The sequence below is a fragment of the Mirounga angustirostris genome, unplaced genomic scaffold, assembly GCF_029215605.1.
Source record: "Mirounga angustirostris isolate CCGP_5_RB_7025 unplaced genomic scaffold, mMirAng1.0.hap1 SCAF_6, whole genome shotgun sequence".
Classification (NCBI taxonomy): Eukaryota; Metazoa; Chordata; class Mammalia; order Carnivora; family Phocidae; genus Mirounga; species Mirounga angustirostris.
In genome coordinates, this window is record NW_026991714.1 from 54,328,714 (window position 1) to 54,342,981 (window position 14,268).

At 36.7% G+C, this 14,268-nt stretch overlaps 1 protein-coding gene and 1 long non-coding RNA gene across 7 annotated transcripts in view; one reads left to right on the forward strand and one right to left on the reverse strand.

Annotated features, from left to right (window-relative positions):
- DNM3 (dynamin 3) overlaps window positions 1-14,268 on the reverse strand; it is a 560,145-nt gene that overhangs the window by 242,426 nt on the left and 303,451 nt on the right. The gene's annotated exons all lie outside the window — the stretch shown is intronic.
- LOC123846237 (uncharacterized) lies at window positions 7,146-13,181 on the forward strand. The gene is made up of 2 exons (XR_006791233.3): window positions 7,146-9,583; window positions 11,132-13,181. It is a non-coding gene; the product is annotated as an uncharacterized LOC123846237 (long non-coding RNA).

A 14,268-nucleotide genomic window follows, 5' to 3' on the forward strand; every position in this document is an offset into this window, starting at 1 on the left:
TGAAATCCAAGACCAGTTCTTTCTTGAAAAAACCAAGATGAAATAGAAAGGAAGTAAATTGTACCAGAAGAAAACATTCTGTTACAAAGCAGAGGTTGGAGGTAAACTGTTCCCTAACAAAACTGCACCAACAGTACACAAAGTGTGTGTGCAGTTTTTAAATGCAAGCAGAAATAACTCCCCCTCTGTAGAAATCAGTCCCCTTAAAATGTTGTACTTGCAAAATTATGAACACATTTCCTATCTAATTTACACTTGTTAACCTTCAGTTGCTCCTGTAAAGCTCTGACAGGCACAATTTTTTTTTTTTAAATGACTGAAACGTGCACACACTAAAACTAACGTCTAAGATTACAAAAAACATTGAACACAGTCTAGCCTAAAAAAAAAAATAGGTTACTTTAAAAAGGGGAAAGAATTTGATTTTGATGTTGGTAATTCTCACATAAAGATCTGGTTTAGTTTTAAAAAAAAATGTGTGTATATACACACACACACATACACACACACATTTGTACCCACACACCCATACACATTTATGTACACACATGTGTTTTAATATATACATACAAAACTATAATAAAAGTGGATAAACTCAAAAGAGAGTAAGGTCATTATGGGCTTTTCAAAAAGGTTATCTTACGGGGCCAGCTACCACTGCAGTGCTTTCAAAACAATCCTGTTGTCTTTCTTTCAGAATCAAGTATTTTCTTCTATTTTTACTCATTTTACACATACATGGTTTATTTACCCAGTGAGATTATAAACACCTTGAGGAAAATAACACACTTTGTCCCTGCACAGTACTTGCTATTGCTTGGGCTTTGGAGTCAGGGTACCCAGCTTTGAATCGAGGGTCAGTAACAGGAGCAAGGTGGGGATCTGGCTGTGCCCTCAGAGCAGCACCTAACCTGCATGAGGCCCACGTCTGGGCCAGGCCCTGTTCCAAGCTTTCATCGCACGCTGTTAGGCTTTTTAGTCCTTACAGAAACCCTATCTTAAAGATAAGGAAACTGGAGCCCAGAACAGTTAAGTAATTGCCAAGGTCACATAGCAAGTTGTGAGGCCAGGATTCAAACACACGTGGACTAGCTCCAGAACCCTCACACTGGACTGCCTCCTGGAGCCTCCACTTCTCCATCTGTAACCATGGGGAAATCCTCTCTTCGGGGTTGTTGGATTACATTACACCACATGTGAAAAAAACTAGCACAGGGGGCCTGATATAAAGTAAGTGCTCAAAAAAAAAAAAAAAAAGGACTAAGGAAGCAAAACAAACCCTTAAAAATGGAAAACCGTACACTTTCCTTTCTCCACAGCTTCTGCACTATAGTCCTGAAGGTCAGTGAAGTTACATGATCTGATTCTGTTTGGTGAACTGAAGCCATTTTTGGTTGATTCATATGCAAATAATGTGTTTATAAACATATGATTAATACTCATCTGCAACATGTAAATAACCTTTCAACATGAACTAATTCATACACTAAGTGCTTTTTTTTTTTCCCTGTAAAAGTAAAGCAAATTCCCATGGTGGCATGAATAGAAGTATTTTAATATGGTCTCATGTGTCCCTTGAATAAATTCTCTGGAGTCTGAACAGAATTAAGAAGCCAGTTATTACAATATACTCAACTAAACAGATGTATGTGGGATCAAACCCTTTTGGCAACTCATATAATTTGCATATCCACTTTTGAATATACCAGAAGATTATAAATCCTAAAATAAAGATACTGTGCCATGTATTGCGCAAGGATGCCTATCAGCACATAAAGACTTGGAGCCTCTAAAATGACCTACCATGTAACTGCACGTATTTTGGGTAAAGCAGAAAGCTTCCTTTCACACACAGATTGCCTTGTAGCCAATATGCTTCACTTGAGCCCCCAGCCACAGAAAGGACACTTTCTGTAGCCCTGCAAAAAAGTGCTTTCTGAGTCTTCATGTGATGCACACACTTTTTTTTTTCTTTTTGATATCATGCATGCTCATTTCTGAGCCATACTAAGGAAATAAAATATTGGTGATGCCAAAAGACATCAGGAGGCAATATTCTAAAACTGTCAGTGACCCGAGGACACCATATTTCTCTTGTCCAAGTGAGCCAGTGCTCATTTTAAAGTCCGATTGTAACGTGGAATTCAATGGGAGCTCACAGCACATAGCATTCAGATGATGCTCGTCAGCTTTTGGGGGCTGAAGCAGGCAGCAGACCGCATTCCTAGTACGCTCTCACTTAAAAATCTGCCTGCAAAGGCCAGCGCCAATTTTCCTATCCCTTTATCTTGCCTTCCCCTAAAGATTTCAAGACAGTGCTTGAAATTTTGCTGGAGTCATAAATCATATTTTTACCTTCATGCGACTGGTTTTCAATAGAGCCAGAGTTTTTAAGGTTTATCTGCCGGATGTATTATGTTACTGAAATAGAGAAACGGCTGCTGTGCAGGACAGTGGTTAGTGAAACTCAAAGTCGTAACAGTATCTTCCTCAACTGATTTGAGGAAAGAATGTTCATAAAATATATACTGCCTTTGGTTAGAGGCTGATTTCTAAATAAACAGACTCAGCAGTGGAAAGTCTACAGACAGGCAAAACAAAACATGCATTAGTAAATGTACGTTTTAAAATCAACTCTCTCACAATCTTCGCTTTTCGCAAGCTTTTTGAAGACTGTAAAATCGGTTGCATTAAATTTATGATTTATAGCTGTTCTAATTTTACTTCTTTTGCAGTTGCTGAAGGAAAATCTGTTGACTCTTCTGGACTATTTCTCCTCCATTTTACAGCCTGTGATGTTGCATCTCTGCCTGAGAGGGCACCTCACTGCAGTGATCTGAAGGCAGCCATTTGAGAGTCAGGGAAGGACAGAAAAGGGGAAAGCTTTGCTACAACAAATCTCCCAGTCCTTTTGGGCCCCAACAAAATAGTAAATGCTAGTGATTAGGGGATTGCATTGCTTCCAATTAAAAAAAAAAAAAAAAAACACAAACACACACACACACAAGTGCTAATCCACACAACATAAAGGCAAACCAAGTGGGGCTATCTTTCCTAATTTGCAGTGAACTGGGGTCAACTAGATTTTTATCTCAGATACAAACTGGGAAGGAGAAAACAACAAGAAAGGAAACGCCACAACTTGGTTAGATCCTGCTTTTCACACAAGATTATATGAACGATAGCTACACAGGATGCTTCTAGAAGATTACAAGGCCAAAAATAAGCAAGGAAATATGGCTGGCCCAAATGTTCACATTCATTTCTAAAAGAATAGTGCAATCTGATACAGAACTGCAGTACACCTATATCCATGTTTCCCACTTAAGATTAAAAAATAAGATAGTTTTAATTCTCGAATAATTATCATGATAAAGGTCTGATCAGAAACTGCATGGGTACTATGTAGCTTTTATTCATTCTTCAACCGTATACTGAATGGTCTGCCACAGGCCATTAAAAGTATAAAGATAGCATCCCTGCCTTCAGTTAGCTTATATTCTATTTGGGGAAAAATCCAAATATGTGAAATATTTGGTAACATTTCAGTATAAAACTAAGAAGGCAGCAGATAATTAGCAAATGGGTAACAGGAAATAGAAGCGCCCTTAAGAATTCTGTAGGGGAAAAAAACAGTCTCTGCAATATGCTTCCGGGTACAAGTGTCTGAGTTAGAAAAAAGCTGAGTTCTGCCACTTAGTGTAACTCCACGAAAGAATATGCTTAACTTTGAGCCTCAATTTCATCATCGATAAAATGGGAATGATGATTAATATCTACCACATAAGATATTTACAAGAAACTGTTACACTGCATGTGGAAAGACTCTGTACTCTATAAAAAACCTATAAATGGCCATTGAGAAGACAGTAAAAAGAATCACACAAAACTGTTACCACTAATTTGGGAGAGCGGAAAGGGTTAGGAGGTTGGAAGGGAAGATGATTAACTTTTTTCTTTACATACTTTCTATTGTTTGAACTTTTATAATGCCCGTGCACTGATTTTGTAACAAAAAAAATTAAAGCTACATAAATACTATTTGAAGTACAGACTATAAATACTACCTGTGACACCGTATCTAGACATCACAAAATACTCTATTGTAAACACTAGTAACCCTGTTCCTTCATGAGTACAAAGAAACAAGACTCAGTCCCGGTTTCAATTTGAGAATTTCTAAAGTCATAAAAATGTGCCAAGCTTCGGAATGATAACCAACTGAAACAGTATTTTCTTTCCATGACATTTTAAAATAGAACAAATTTTATAGTCACCCCAAACTATCCACTGATTCAAACAATCACTTTGGTCAATATGTTTTGAAATGGCAAATTTATGTAAGCAAAAGGCTTAAATAACATTAGTTGTCCAAGGCAAGTCTTTGTTGTGCGTAACCGTGCTTTCTAGAACCCATCACACATCAGGTATTTAACTGACAACTTTACAGACATAGAAAAGGTCCTCAGGCCATTTACAAATGAATGCCAAGGACTTCCCACAGAGGCATGGAAGATTCTGTAGATTGAATTTGATCACAGGTTAGCATTCTTAACATTATAAGTAACTGTGAGCCCTTTGAGGGCAGGAATCATATCTTCTCAATGATGATGCCCAGTCCTGGGCATTGTGACCAGCATACGAGTAGGCAATAATAAATATTTGTTGAACTATTTGAAGGAAAGATAACTCTAAAACATTTTAGTCAACTAGAAACCCAATGAGACGGGCACATATGCTAGGAACAAAACCTGTATAGCTGTATTCTGTAGAAAATCACTTAAACTGCTTCAAAAACAGCAAAGATAATTATGAATTTGAATTCCTTGAAGAAAACTTTGTAAAAGTCCCTTTTTGAGAAAGGTTCTCTCCTACATTTGACAAACTATAGATGTGTGAACTAAGATGAAATCATGGAGCAGTTTGATCAGAACCACCTTTCATCTGCCTTACCCAAAATTTCCAAGGCATGTTTCATCGATATAAATAGAAGAGGGCAGAGGAAAGGCTTTCACTATTTGTGGCAGAAACAAGCCCACACCTGGAATGCTGGATTCCTGGCTCACTACTGTCCCACTGGCTCATAGCCCCCTCTATGATGATTTGTGAATTAACATATAGACACTGAGAAGGGACAGAGTTGGTATCCACATGTAATAAGACTATGAGATTGTACGTAGTCACATTTGTCTATTTCCAGTATTATACAAGCAGTGATGGGGGTGGGGGGGAAGGGAGCTAGGGCATACTGAGCTTGTTCAAGTATTATGGGATAGGCCCTATAGATATAAGTATGGAAGCAGAAATACAGTGATAGGAAGTAATCCCTCGGATTTCCATTGATGGTTTAAATCCCTCTATGAATGATGTACCCATTGCTAATGTCTTTGTTCCATCCTAAATTCCTGGATAATTCATTTTTATCTTATTTAATCTTCCTCCCAAGGTGACCAGGGCTTGTCAAAACTTTAGATTCCATTAGTGGTATATGTTAATTCAAGAGAAGTCATTTCACAATAAGTGAAGGCTTCAAGGCGGCTCTCACTTGAAGCTTTTTGGAATATCCAAACCAATATATTAAAAGAGGTAGATTTTTCTGCTTCTCAAAAGTATTGCATAAGGCCAGTAGAAATAAATTGCTTTAGTTGTAATTCTTTAAAGATTACTAAATTTCATAGTTTGGCTACTCAAATTATATTTGGAAGCTACCTAGGAATTTTCTCACATTTTGATTTCTGGAAGAGCAATTAATCAAGCTCTTGTTTGAGGTAACCCGAACTTTAATCAGAATTCTATGGGGGGACAGTCGCAGGGCTGTATACTCAGAATATTCAACAGTATATATATAATTGAAAACAGCAACAACAGGAAAAGAAAAGGAGATGCCAGTGGGCTGATATGTTATAACCTTTGGTCAAGCGGTACTTGGCAAATTTCAACAGATTTAGTTAACCGGAGATAAAAAACTAAGCAGTGGAATACCATTAAAATAAAACAAAAGTATTCACACAGAATCAAGAATTACCAGTGAAAAGGAATGCTGTTCCTAAGAGCATGGATCTACCAGAGGCAATTTGTTAGGAGCCTGAAGTCGTGATTTCGTAGTGGAGGTTTGAAATGAAAACTTTATAAAGTTTCTTTAGGTCAAGCTATAGCACAGCATTCAGAGAGCCAGCCAAAATCGCTGAGGGAAACGAGGAAGGCCACATGTGGAACTAATTACTCATGTAGAGGCCATGACAAAGAACATTTCTCCAGACTTTTCATGGGGGCTTCACTTTCAGGAAGTTGCTATAATTACTGTTCAAGTCTAGAGCAGCCTGCAAGCCGCTGACAGATCCAACAGACGAGGAGGAGGAGGGAAAGAGAGAGAGAGAGAAAAAAATGAACTTATCTGCCCTTTTGACGAGTGAAATACCAGAAAATAAAGTACCACAGGAAAGCTCAAAAAAGTTTGCAAATGAGCCCTGACTTCCAGTGTTCAACTTTCTGTTTACTTTTTTTTTTTTTTTAATCTACCCTCTATCTTCAAATTACTTTTCTAGCCTGGACCGGACAGCAAATTTGTACTTCTACACTAACTCACTTTCAGTTGGCCACAGCAGAACTGTACATCTCGACTCTTTTTTTTTACAGCTTTTCCATACTGAGGCCCACTTCCTGCCCAGTTGAGGAAAAAAATCTGGCCTGAAGATGAAATGACTGCTTAACATTACACTAAAACATCTGGTACCATTTTATGCACAGACCCATGTCTGAGAGCAGGCGATTCTAGCGGTCTCTCCAGCGGCACAGCGCATACCCAAACCTCCCCAGGGTGACATCATCCCATATATGGACTCTCCAGCCCAGCCCTCCCCCTTTTCCTGGTCCTAAATTCATTGCCAGTTCCCCAGTCTGCAGCAAATGTGCCACGTCAAGACTGGAAATCACAGCCCTTGAGTGTGTCTCAGTCAGTGCAGCAGAATTCAGGGGGGAAAGCCGAATGCAACCCCTGGTGCAGGAAGGGAGGCTTTTCCCAAAGACCAGGAGAGGATTCTAAGTACATAGATGGAAGCTTCTGGAGATCCTGCTCCGTCGCCCCAGTGTTCAGACTACCTGTTCAGGACAATGCCGTTGTACAGTAGTCTGCACATTGGTTAGACTGGGCAAGGGAGAGCAACGCCATGGACGGCTGGGGACAAACGTGGCTGTTTCCAAGGAGAAGACTTTCGTTTGCTTTTTCAAATCTCATACCCAATGTTTTTCTTCACAGGTTTTGCACAGTAGGGACCCAGAAGCCCTCGGAGACACTGCTGAGAAAGGACTACTCGAAATAAGACCTGTGGGTAAGGCCTTCTTGACTGCTCACCTGGTCTGTGCCCAGGAGAGCTGAGGTGGGGAGCCAATGATTTGCGTTCACATGCGAGAGAAACAGAGGGATATGTGTGATGGAGAGCTATGGTTTACTTCTGAAAGAGTAACAGTATGTGGTATAGAGCGATTTACTGTATGTTATTTGATTTCTGAAGATTTATAAGTCAAGTATTTTCTTAAGTGTAAAGTTTTTCCCACTTCCAAATGAAACATGAAAACACTCCAAGCACTTAAGAGTAATTTAATGAGGCTAGTTTTTAATTGTTGAAATTAATAATCCAAGGACATAAAAACTTACTTGAGTAAGAGCTGTAGTAGAACTTTTAACACCCTGGGATTGAGTCCATTTTGCTTCAAAGTAAAGAATATTTGCTATTTTTAAAATGCTATCCGAATAGTGTTTTGAAAATTTACGTACATAATATAAATACCAGGAATAGTAGCATCTAACAATAAAAGAGGCTGCCAAGTTTTTGCCCACCAGACAATGCAGATGGGACTGACCCAGAAAAGAGCGCCAACCCAGAACTTAGTGAGTCAGCAGCTGATTAAGTCGGAGAATAGAAGAAACCTCTGTCTTCAGATATCCCAATATATATCTCTGTGTTACAGTTTTTTTTTTTTTTTAATCCAAAAATGGTTGATAATTGCTGGTCAGCTGAGACCTCATGTCTATATTTTACAATGCTTCTATTTCTCCGAGCATTTAAAATGATAAGGTACTTTGTCTAGAAACCCACTGATAAAAAAGGAATTTGTAAACGAAGGCAAAGTTTTCTTTGGTCAGTTTCCAGCTGTCCTGGAGGTGAAGGGGGGTGGGGGGGAAGGTGGGAGGGAGGAAAACCCTCAAGCTGAATGAAATCCCAATAGAGAGAATAATAGAGAAAGTCTGGGTTGCAATATGATCCATGCTGAACTTTAAAGGTGGGCCTCTTAAAGAAAGTTCTGGAAAAATGTTACTGCCTCACCCCTAAGTCCCTCAACCCCCATTTATATCTACCCCCAAACTATTCTATATAATGAAAACATCTGTTCTATAGTTTTTATGAAAAAAATGAATGTGATCTCTTTTGTCTTCCTTTAAATTCTTTAAAATTACAGTGGTTCCTGAACAAATCCTTTTCTAAATTGTACATTTTGCAACAATTCAAAAATTGTCACAAGTTCTCTTTTGCAAAACATTTTATTACAAAAAGTTCCCCAGGTTATCTTTTGTGAAAACAATTTACTTTTTAAATCACCCTTTTGATTATCCCCAAACTGGTATAAAGAACATATTAAGTTATCTCTTCTATCCATAGTTTTTAGTTAAAATATAAAAAGCAAGGGTAAATTTAGTTATTTTCTCCACTTAGATGATATAATAAAGCCATCCTTTGTTTTTTCTATTGTGACTTGGAGGCTTGCATATTAAGTATTTTTAATAGAACAAGAGATATTTAAAACCTATATAGTTCCTTTTACACAAGGAAACTGAAAAAAAAACCTATTAGGTAATTACGGAAGCTTACTCTCAAGAAATATATTTTTACTAATTGATGCACTTAACTAAAGAAGAAAAAGAGCTATAAGGGACTTTGGCAATGTTTAAGTTTTTCTGAATTTTTTTTTTAACTCTGTATAAATGACAGAATTTCACAACTTGCTTTCATTTCATGTATATTTAATTTAAATGTCTTTCTTCACATTTAATGGTCTTTTTGACTCTAAGAAACTAAACGCCACTGCTCGCCCACCAATTTTCTCCCTCAGGATGACTTTTAGTCTGGAGATAGAGGGGACCCGATGGTGTCCTTGGCATAAGTACAGGAATAGGAACCTTAAGAATTAATTTGTAGAGGGGTAGCCGAGGAGTGCGTGCAAGTGCTCGGTGGAGTCCCGACAACCCATTTTTGATGCAAGCTTTTAACAAATGAAAAGGAATCGTACTTATTTTTAAATTGCATGAGCTAAATTAAGCATCAAAAGTAAAAGCTCACTTTATAAACCCTTGCTGACTGAAGGCAGGATAGGATGGTCGTTTATATGCTGGTACACACGCCAGCATGTATACACACATATCGTAAAATAACCTTATCTCTTTCCAGGGCAATTAGAGCAATGTTTAACTTTATTTTGATATTACTTTATAAGGAGATATACAAATATTTTAGAGGTCATGGGATCTATTCCAGAGGAAACTAACCAACAGTGACATCTTCAACTAAAACTACCGCTGCACATGACGGTAAGTATTAAAATTAAACATTGTGCATTGTCAGAAAGAGAAAAATGTTTGCGGAGTCTGTCCAAACTGCATTTCATAGAAGCTTTTAGTTATTTTTCATTTTAGTGAGTGGATGACTGGTAAGTTAGGCTAGGTACTGGGTTAAAAGGAAAACTTTTTTCTGGCATCCAAGAAAAGGAAATTTAGGGCCTTAGCTTTAACACCATCAATTCTTAATTGGAAGAGGATCAATATAAAACAGTTTTCAAACCTCACTCCCTTTTTTAAGCCACGGATCTCAAAATCAAAGAGAGTTTATTTACAATGAGACAAAATTTCAAACTGATCACTTTCTTACAATTAGTCAATAGGTTAACGTCCTTCCTGCTTCGCATTTCTGTCTTTCGGCCCAGATAATGGTGTTTATGTTTTTAAAAGACCAAAATATACTGTCTACCCCCACCTCTCGCCTTACAGACCACCCAAGTTTTTCATGTCATGGGAAAAAGGTTAGGCATAAAACTTCTAATGAAAGAATCTCCCCCCCCTTTTTTTTAAGGAAATAAAAGGAAAATACAACTTGATAATGTGAAAAAGTTCACGCATCCACCAGCGTCCATCCCTGCTAAAGAGAAGCCAAAGCTTTCAATTACTCTACAAGAGATCTGCTCTTTAAAAACAACCCATTTTCCTCTTTTCTAAGGAGAATATCCCACCCATCACAATAATGTCCAAATAATAACTGAGCGACCTTCATTCAGAAATCCCAGCTTAAAATAACTAGAAGGTCAGGCTCTCACCTGAAAGGAGACAGGCAATTGTCTTTCGTGAAGACAGAAACTTTCTTACTTGGTTTCTTTCATCTTTTCACCTTTGTGTGCTGCAAACTATGTAAATAGAAATATTTACCCAGGTTTTGAAAGTCTATTAAAAGCTTTATCAGTTTTAATAAATAGAGATAATGAAGTAAATTAAGGAAAATAATTAAATCTTCATTTTGAATTTCCTGACCTATCGTGACAGCCAGTTTCCTGAAGTTGCTTTGGCTTAATTTTGCTCTAAAGGATTTAGAAGATAATTCTTTCATTACATTTTTTTCCTTAAGATAATAAATAAAAGACAAAGGAAAACAAGGTGTAATAACCATATTAAAAATTACATGGTATGATAATCATGTAAATAGCTCTTTCATATTTTAGCTAGTATTTTAAGTGGTAATGAATGGATATTCATTGGGAATATCCATTCATTGGGAGATGGGAAAAAAGTCTTAAATGTATTTTTCAGCCTTCTGTCTTTTTAACAAGATTAAGGGCAGGTTCAACATAACTATGAAGTATGCATATGCCACATACTTACTATAATTGTAGTTTAAAAAGCTATTAGAAACATAAATTTTCCAAAAGTCTTATGAATAGAGTAGTCATTTTTCAGCAAGATTTTTTCCCCTTGAAAAATAAGTTATGGTTTTTCAGGCTCAAATATTTTTGGATTATCTTGGTTTAGTAAAACTGTTTCGTATTAAAATATAACAGATAAACTCACAAATATTTCTTTCTATTTTTTCAGGTTGCATGCATCATTCCTTTAATTGAGCAGAGTTAACTGGATCAAATTATTTGTGGGAGAGAGAGGGAAAGCTATACAGAATTACAGTAATTTTTAATTTCCACCAATATATTCTTTGTAAGTGAATCACTCTAAATATTTTCTGTTACACTGAATGCAGCAACAATAACAAAATAGTTTCATAAGGTATTTGTTTTTGCATACTCTGACCTTGTGATTATCTAAATAGCAGCCAAGTTTACTGACATTTTTGATTCTGTCAGAAAAAAAGAAAGTTCTCTACTCAGAATGTTGACCAGAAACAGAATCAGACATTTATTTTCTTGAAATCAAATAAATAAATGGAAAATTGCTCTTATCACCTCTTTGTTAAAACTGTACCACATCTAATCAATGCATAAAAGTTCAGATGTGTAGAAAACTATAATTTTTCAGTCTCTAAAAATATTTTCCTCTCCATAAAGTTTCTATTTGCTATTTTCTCAGAATTTTATAATTAAAGGGAAATAACAAACTAGGTGTTTTCTTTAAAACTCTTTGGAAAAAGTCCCAAACTACACACTCCTTGGACAATAAGATTTCGTTTTGTTTTTGAAGAAATCCCACTTACTGGAATTCTATCTAAATATTTTGTTTTTTAAAGGGCAGGGGGATTTATTAAATACCTCTATGGATGTGAATGATCATTTATATTAAAATAGCCAGTAGGATTATCCTTGAGCCACCAGAATTACATTTTCTACCTGTGTATTTAACACCATTAACTCTTTCTTGTATAAATTATAAGAAAATTTTCTAAGGGGTCTGGTTTTACTTTTTGGATATGAAATAAAGTTTTCTTTCCTACATTTAAGGTCCTATTCTGTAACTGTACTGTACCACCAATGTCCAAAACACATTCTGAGCATCACTGTGGGTAACGACTTTTTAGTTTATACCCTTCTGGTTCATGGCCCGGCGCTGTAGTTAATTAAGAGGAGGAACACGTAAGCTCACAACCGTTTCTTATTTGGTTTTCACATCCATACTTAAAACCTTTGCCTTAAAAAGACTATGAGAAATTTAAACAAGTTCCCCTCTGCTTTATGAAGTATTGGCAAGAAATGCATCCCCTTGTCAAATCCCACTATCAAAGCATCGGATACCAAAGTTGGCTGGTTGAATTGCCAAATAGATTAGGCTTGTTAATTATTTCGAAAATGGCTGCCGTTTCCATGTAAATGACAAGTTTCTTTTTCATGGGCAAGGCTATGGTACTTATCGACTACAAGAAACATGTATAAACATAGTCTTTATCTTTAACTTCAGTATGAAAATATGCAGAGTTTTTGTGAAGAGGAAAAACATCTGGCTCAATGACTCTGAACTCTGACTGCATGTGGGCCAGTAATAATAATAATACGAATTGGATTTAAGAATAAACCTTGTGTTTAATCTTTTTGTTTTGTTTGTTTTGTTTTGTTTTTTCCTTGAGATTTCAGTGTGAGTGTTCTGTTACGTCCATTATCCATGTTAGCATGTCTGGAACAAATGTAAAAGTGTACTTTCTGAATAAAGTCAAAAGTCTCACTTGTTTTAGTTCCATAATGTTTTAATGTTTAATTCTATTGTGTGTTTTTCTCCCTTCCCCCGCCCACCCTCCAAAATCACCAAATCTGGAAAACAGACTGGTTGTGTCTGCCCATGAGCAAAGGAGACCCGAAGGAACCAAGGGCCTGGCTGGACGGCGTTGTCACGTGACTGCCTGTCTACACTTGCTGTGCAGAACATCCGCTCACCTGTACAGCAGGCACAGACAGGCAGTCACATGACAACCCAGCCTGAGGGACAACCAGCCACTGAAAGAGAGCAGCCCTCACACCATAGCATCTACACCAAGAGCTACGACCAAAATGAGGGGCGCGGGGGCCTGGGGGCCGGATCTGTTGGTTTAATACTTAATTCGTATGTATGATTTTATTATATTATATTTTGATTCGAATACTGAAACCCACCGAAAAGTAAAGTGAGTGGTGCCGATGAAATACAATAAAACCCATTTCTGAAAATGTTCCTGTGCTTTCTATAGTTCTCTTTTCCTAATTGTTGTCAGTAAATTCCTACCCGTGACATTTATTGTACACAGCTTTGCAGCACCCCATAATCAATATGACAAAACAATATAACTTCTGTCGGATGCTTGGCAGAGAATAAGTGATTCTAATAATTCTACTACAAAAACTAAGTTTAGTTTTCTATGTCATGATTTTTTTAAGAGAGAGAGGGAGAAAAGAAAACAAGGGAAGAGATAATGTTCTCTCAAAGGGATCATGTATTTTGAGTTAATAAACTCTACCAGTTTGGGTCTAGGCAAAACATAGTGAAAAGAGTATTTTGAACATAATGTTCATATGTATTAGAACAGTTGCTTCTCCTCTGCTGATATACAGAAAATTGAAATAGAAGCTCGGATATTCCCAAGTGTCATGATACACAAAGATTTATTACTTTGTCATTGTTTAATTAAGGAGGAGATTACACTACAGTTCTGAAGGTGGAGTTTCCAGGCCAACGCATTCACTTGGAAAACATGCTCCCATTCACTGTAAACTTCGATACTCCCGAGATGTTCAGGCAATTCGATTATTTTCAAAAAGAGCAAGGAAAGGGATCAATGGTAATGCAATGTATATTTTACCATATCTCTTGAGGAAATGTCAAAACTTCAGTTTATACACTGTGAACTGGGGTGAAATGATCAGGGCTGGCTTGTGTATATGAATGTCTCAAACACTCATGGGTAAAAAAGGTGGGAGACAGATAAAATTAGAAAATTGTCAACTTTGACTTGGTTCACTAAAATGTTTTAACGTCAGTCTTTAAAATTAATTTCATTTTCCTGAGATTGTGATTGAACCTTCAAAAATGTAGTACAAGACTACATAAAATTTTCTGGTTTCTTCAAAACTTAATTAAATATTTCAAATATATAGTTTGGACTAAAAAAAACTATTTTTATTCAGATATTTCATTTTTAAAATGAAAGATTTAGTCTTAAGGCTAAAAATCCCACAAGGTTAAATAGCACAGGATTTTGTGCTATTCTACTAGACCTGACACTATAGTTTCTTTAAAAAAAGAAAAAAAGTGATTTTTTT